Source organism: Typopeltis vanoorti, chromosome 23 (assembly GCF_054136105.1).
Source record: "Typopeltis vanoorti isolate ZY-2024b chromosome 23, IOZ_Tvanoo_1.0, whole genome shotgun sequence".
NCBI classification, from domain to species: Eukaryota; Metazoa; Arthropoda; class Arachnida; order Uropygi; family Thelyphonidae; genus Typopeltis; species Typopeltis vanoorti.
This window is the reverse complement of record NC_143571.1, coordinates 11,312,794-11,318,793: the sequence shown is the minus strand read 5'-3', so window position 1 is coordinate 11,318,793 and position 6,000 is coordinate 11,312,794. Positions and strand designations below refer to the sequence as shown.

At 37.4% G+C, this 6,000-nt stretch overlaps 1 protein-coding gene across 1 annotated transcript in view; it reads left to right on the top strand.

The window, feature by feature from the left end:
• Positions 1-4,777: 4,777 nt before the first annotated feature.
• The window catches only part of LOC150093614 (uncharacterized), a 44,046-nt gene continuing 42,823 nt past the window's right edge, over positions 4,778-6,000 (top strand). Inside the window, exon 1 of the mRNA XM_090412959.1 lies at positions 4,778-4,793. The gene's annotated coding sequence lies outside the window, so the exon portion shown is untranslated. The remainder of the gene's footprint in view (positions 4,794-6,000) is intronic.

Below are 6,000 nucleotides of genomic sequence, written 5' to 3'. Positions count from 1 at the left end.
TTCACATGAAAAATAACAATACTGCACGATGTGTAGCCGACATTAAATGTATGATTGCGATGAGGTCACCACGAATTTTCTACCTGCATTCATTATAGTTAAAAAAGCATAGCAATATTCTCATCGGATTCCTTCATATTAGTATATATTTGTATGAGCTATTATTTGTATGAAGGAAATGTACAGAATACTACAGGTATAAATATCAGGTATATAGATATTTACATATGCTATAGACATATTAGAAGCATGTCCTTCGAACTAAGCTTTGAGGTTATAAACAAATACCTTTCATCGTGATCCTGCCTTTCCTTCAAGTTTTCTGTTAACATCGACACAAAACATAAGGTCACTCACTCCTTATAGAAAAAAAAAGAATTCTAAGTTTTACTGACACTTTTGAAACGAGTTAATCTTTTTGTCTGTTTCAAGTGGGTCTAGACTTCAGTCTATATTAGAGACTTCACATGGTATCGAAAGGTCTATGAGATAGGGTAGTGCATGAAGTCTATCTTATAGATGTCATGCAATACTGTATTGTTACCTTCAGGATACGGACTGGAGGGTTAAGATTCCAACTTCTGCTTTGGTGAGATTCAAATCTATCACGACCATTCACCTCTGTTTGGGTTATCAAAATAAAAATTGCCATCATCCATAATGTCAGGTAGTTTAGGAATTGGCAACAACACTGTTCTTGTGGCTGATCACTGGATCTGGTATTTTATTTCGAATTTGCAGAATATCTAGAAGTGTTTGCTAAATAGAAACAGTAATCATAATCACGTGATTAATCCTTTGGCTCCTAAATATTACTAGAACAGTAAATGAAGCAGCCTATCTCATATGAAGATGGTAAAGTTTGCTATCTCGCGCGGTGAAAAAACTCTCCAGAAAACTCGGGCATTTCATCCTGCAGACTCCTCAGAAGAGCACACACAGTTAACAGACATAATAACTGGCGTTATAAGCCTTAATTGCTTCGATCATACTTCTAAATAATAACAGCTTTCTTGTTCAGAGGGGGGGGGAGAAATACTTGTGAAAATTTGAATGCTACTTTTCCACACACACATCACAGCAAAATTAGTCTCAGCACTGTTCATACATTTACAGATTATGCACTTTAGCTTCAGACATCCATCAAAACCATGTGACCTATCTTTTGTGAAACATCAAAGGAGTTACATCAAAATCAACCCCATAAACTCTTTAACAACAAAATACTGGCTAAAAAAAATAAAATTCCAATTCACATGGGGAAAGCCAGACGTAGCTCACAGAGTAGCAGTGCCACATCTGTTTGTTGTCCTCCTCATGACCGTTTATTTATTCGTATGGAGTTTCCTCCCTTTTTCTCCCACGTTCCTATTGAGGCGAGTTGAGCCCCCTCATTGGTGTTAAATATTTATGGCTGTAGATCCGTGTGTGTTCATGGGGCCGGTTTGTATGCTTGAGGGATGAAAAAACGTCAGATAAACTGACGGAAAAACCCTACTGCCCGCGCCCAAGACCGGTTAACTTAGCTATGGCTGAGGAAGATCCTCAAATTCCTTACGTCTTCAACGGGAATCGAACCTAGGACACTCCTTCCCCAGGCATATGGTTGCGAAGCGCACAGCCACTAGGCTAACCGCGCGGACTCTCATGACAGTGCGATCAATATATGAAGAAACTATCTCACTGGATAGTAACAACAGCACATACACATGCCACGTGATTGATCACGTATTCATTGAGAACATGCATATTCGGGACAGTGGTGAATCTAAATCAATCTGATTTCCATCAAACAAAATACGTTTTCTTAATTGTAGAATAATAAACAATATGAATGTAATTTGCTATTTAGCCCATAGAATTATGTCAGAACATTCACTCTTGCCTAAAGGCAAATTTCAACGTGAAATTTGCCTTTAGGCAAGGTGTGGTACTGCAGCGTGAAAATTTCATTGTTACACAATGAAATTTTCACGCTGCAGTACCACACTTTGAAATATAAGTGAATACCAATAATTGGATTCCGACTACACTGAACAGTTTCCGAATTGTTTTCACACAACTTTTAAGATTTTAAAGCGGATTAAAATAACGCCTTTCTAACCTTAAAAATGCTAAGAAAATGATTCGAACTGTTTGTATAGTACGCCCACACTTTGTAGAGCTTCGTTTGGATTTCTGCAAAGAATAATTGATTCACGCTGAAGAGAAAGAAATGAAGGATCTACGAATTGGTTGCCAACATGCGAAATCACGTGCTCTCCGACCTGTAATAACAAAAACTCATTCCAGCAGGCGGATTGATTACCCTATTATCGAAATGGATTCTCCTTTTTGTGACATGCGCAGAAGTGTCGAAGGGTCTCGAATCTGTGGGCGTACTATATGTCATTTCGTTGTATTTCCCTCTCCCAGTCCCAAAATGCCACAATTTTTCGGAGTTCCTTCCACCAAAAGCGGTCAGTGACATTGTTTAACCGAATCAGTCGATATAGTGGAATTACTGAGCGAGCACTTTGCAAGAGTATATCATTCAGGTGGTGACATTGCAGGAATGGAAGAACCAACAGCTTATACTGGAATTGTGAGGAATGAAGTAGAGGTAAATAGTCTATTACAGAACCTCAATGTCAATACATTGGGATTGGATGGTATACCAGCTCGTGTCGTATGTGAAGCGGCTAAAGGATTGTGAGTGCTCTTGACCATTTTGTTTAATTTGAGCCTCGGGTCTGGGTCAGTCCCAAGTGGGTGGAAAGAGGGGAAAATAGTTCCGGTGCATAAAAGTGGTTCCAAGGCTGCTGTTGAAAATTACCGGCCAATCAGCATAACAGGAATCGTTCCTCTTGACTATTTTCTCCAAGGTCTTGGAGAAAATAGTAAGAAGGAAAATACAAGATTGGATAGATGAAAATGGGATACTGTATCGGGGACAGCATGGTTTTGTGAAGGGTAGGTCATGCCCCAGTAACTTGCTCACGTATTATAATACAGTGACGGCTGAACTAGATAAGAGTAATGGGTTTACAGTGATCCTACTGGACCTTGTTAAGGCATTTGACAGGATACCACATGGAATTCTAATCAGTAAACTGCAGCATATGGGGATGGATATAAGATTGGTGAGATGGATAGGAGGGTGGTTGACATAGAGATATATCAGAGAGTGGTTTATTCAGAAGTAGAGTCCAAAAGACGATCTGTGACTAGTGGTGTGTCGCAGGGTTCTGTTTTTGGACCACTGCTGTTTAATTTGTTCATTAATGATATAGGAAAGGATCTGAGAGGAGCAGTTCATTTGTTTGCGAATGATGCACAGTTGGGTAGGGCAATAGTGAATGCAGAAATGCAGAATGATGTCAAAATTTTGCAGGATAATTTGGATAGATTGGAGGTCTGGGCTAAGGAGTTGGATAGGGATGTTGGATAAGGAGTTGAAGTTTAGGGGGCACATTGCAAAAGTGGCCAAATCAGTTTATCAAATCACTTGGTTGCTGAAGAATACTTTGACGAGCAGAGACAAGCATGTTATTGTTCCTCTGTATCGAGCCTTGATAAGACCCCATCTCGACTACTGTGCCCATATTTGGTCATCTAGGTTTCTTCTTGATGGGGAGGAGGTTGAAAGGATCCAGAGGCGAGTGACCAAGATGATAGCAGATCTGTGGAAGGAACCTTATGAGAACAGGTTGAGGATTTGTGGGTTGCAGAAATTGGTTGATAGGCGGAGGAGGGGAGATATGATTGAGACATTCAAATTACTGAAGGGTTTCTATAAGATTAATCCAGAAGATATTTTTGAGAATAGGACCGGTGGTGGGAGGACTAGGACGCATCCATGGAAGCTGGGCAAGAGTGTGGTTAGTAAGTGTGGTTAGTAAGTCAGAGCTGGGTTCTTTACTTTTAGAGTGTTGAATGAGTGGAATAAGCTTCCAGAGTCTGTTGTGGGTGCTATGACAGTGAATGAGTTTAAGGCAAAGTATGATAGATACTGTGTGAATGTCGAATAGTTGTGATGAACATGACTTGGGGCCTCCCTCGATGAGTCTAAGGACTCCCTGGAGTTGCCCGTAATAATAATAATAATTGTTTAGGGATTATTCCTAAAGAGAATTCCTTGACCAAGACTTGAAAGTAAGCTAATACAATTCAGTAGCTAAAAATAAGTAAATAAACCCAATCAAAACCAACAAACGTGAAAATTAAACGAATGTATGCATAAAAATGGTGGTATCGTCGAATATTATAGATTATTAATAAATCTGATAAACAATTAAGTTATGTATATAGATGATTCATGTGATTTTACACTTAATAAAAGAGGATTGTTATATTTTAATTCGATACCTGTTAATAATACACAAATATTCTACTATTAACAGGTGAAATGCGCAAACACAAAAAGGAAGACAGAAACTTGCTTTCAAGATTTGTTTTTATCCTTGATCATTTTTTTTTGAAAAAAAATCCAAAATCCAAAAATTTCAACGTCTTCAAAGACAAAACGATCCTCCCATTGAAGAAAGGAATCTTAAATCCCCACCCGTTTATTCTTTTTTTAAATAATTTTTGCAACCCTTGGAACAGAAATAATATCGCATGCACTCCTTGGTTTCTTTGAAGGCTACAGAGACGTTTTTTAAGCACACTGTCAGATAACAATGAAACTTGTAGTTTTTATTTGTGGGGCAAAAGGTTAAGAAACAAAGTCCGTTTGACAACTATCCATAAGCTTGTTATCTTGTCTGAGTATGTCAGAAACCTTTGTCATCTTAAACGACAACAGTGAACAGGTAAGTAAAGCTACTATTGTATTTCTTCTGAAATCTATGAATGTCTATCTAGGAGAGAGCTGTGGAAACTTGAGATTATTTGTTGAAATTATTTGTTTTATTCAAAATTTCAATAAGAGTTTACCTTGGGCGAAATCAAAGTCCATAAAGCCAGATAAAACTCCTCTGTATATACTGAAATGTATATTTGGGTACATTTTTTCACTGCATAATTCGAATAAGAATCAAAAAGAAAAGAATATCAACATAATTATAGGGAAATTTTAGAATGTTTTTTTTAATTACATAACTTTATACAGTATTCTATAAGTATTCAAAATATTCTATAAGTATTCAACATTTAAAATATTTACATAAGATTATTTTTACGGCTATTTTGTCTTCTTTTGTTTAGGAGTGCCTCTGTTTTAATGTCATTGGCTTTTTACTCAAGAATTCTTAGGGCATTGCAGATGTCTTTTAGAGACAAATATATGTAGCATAATAGAAGAAAATTCGCACCTACCTTTTCTTGGATGTTGTTGCCTGCTTCTTTCTGCGGTGTGCATACTTCTGCTGTTATGGTGTTTAAAGGGGAGTGGGGGGGGCTTAGGCAATGTGGAAGAATTAATTTGAAAAAACCTGGGTTTTTTGTATAATATATAGATATATTATTTTTAAGGGCGGGAAGAGCGCTTTTTTCTAGGTGGGAAAAAGATGAAAAAGGGAACTGAAAATAGCAACTGTGTTTTAGAGGAAAGGAAGGATTTATGGAGAAAGTGGGGGCCTGGGAGAAGGCGCTCTGCCCAAAAATAATATATGTATATATTATACAAAAAACCCGGGTTTTTTCAAATTAATTCTCCCACATTGCCTAAGCCCCCCCCACTCCCCTTTCAACACCAGAACAATAGAAGTATGCACACCGCAGAAAGAAGCAGGCAACAACATCCAAGAAAAGGGGTAGGCGCGAATTTTCTTCTATTATGCTACGTATATTTGTCTCTAAAAGACATCTGCAATGCCCTAAGAATTCTTGAGTAAAAAGCCAATGACATTAAAACAGGGGCACTCCTAAACAAAAGAAGGCAAAATAGTCGTAAAAATAATAGTTTTTAAGAGGAGTAACATGGGAGTTTTCCCAGAAATAATACTTATATTTACATAGGATTTTATTAATTGTATTTCTTAGCCTATATCTCATTGAAAGTTTTTTTTTTTTAATTAA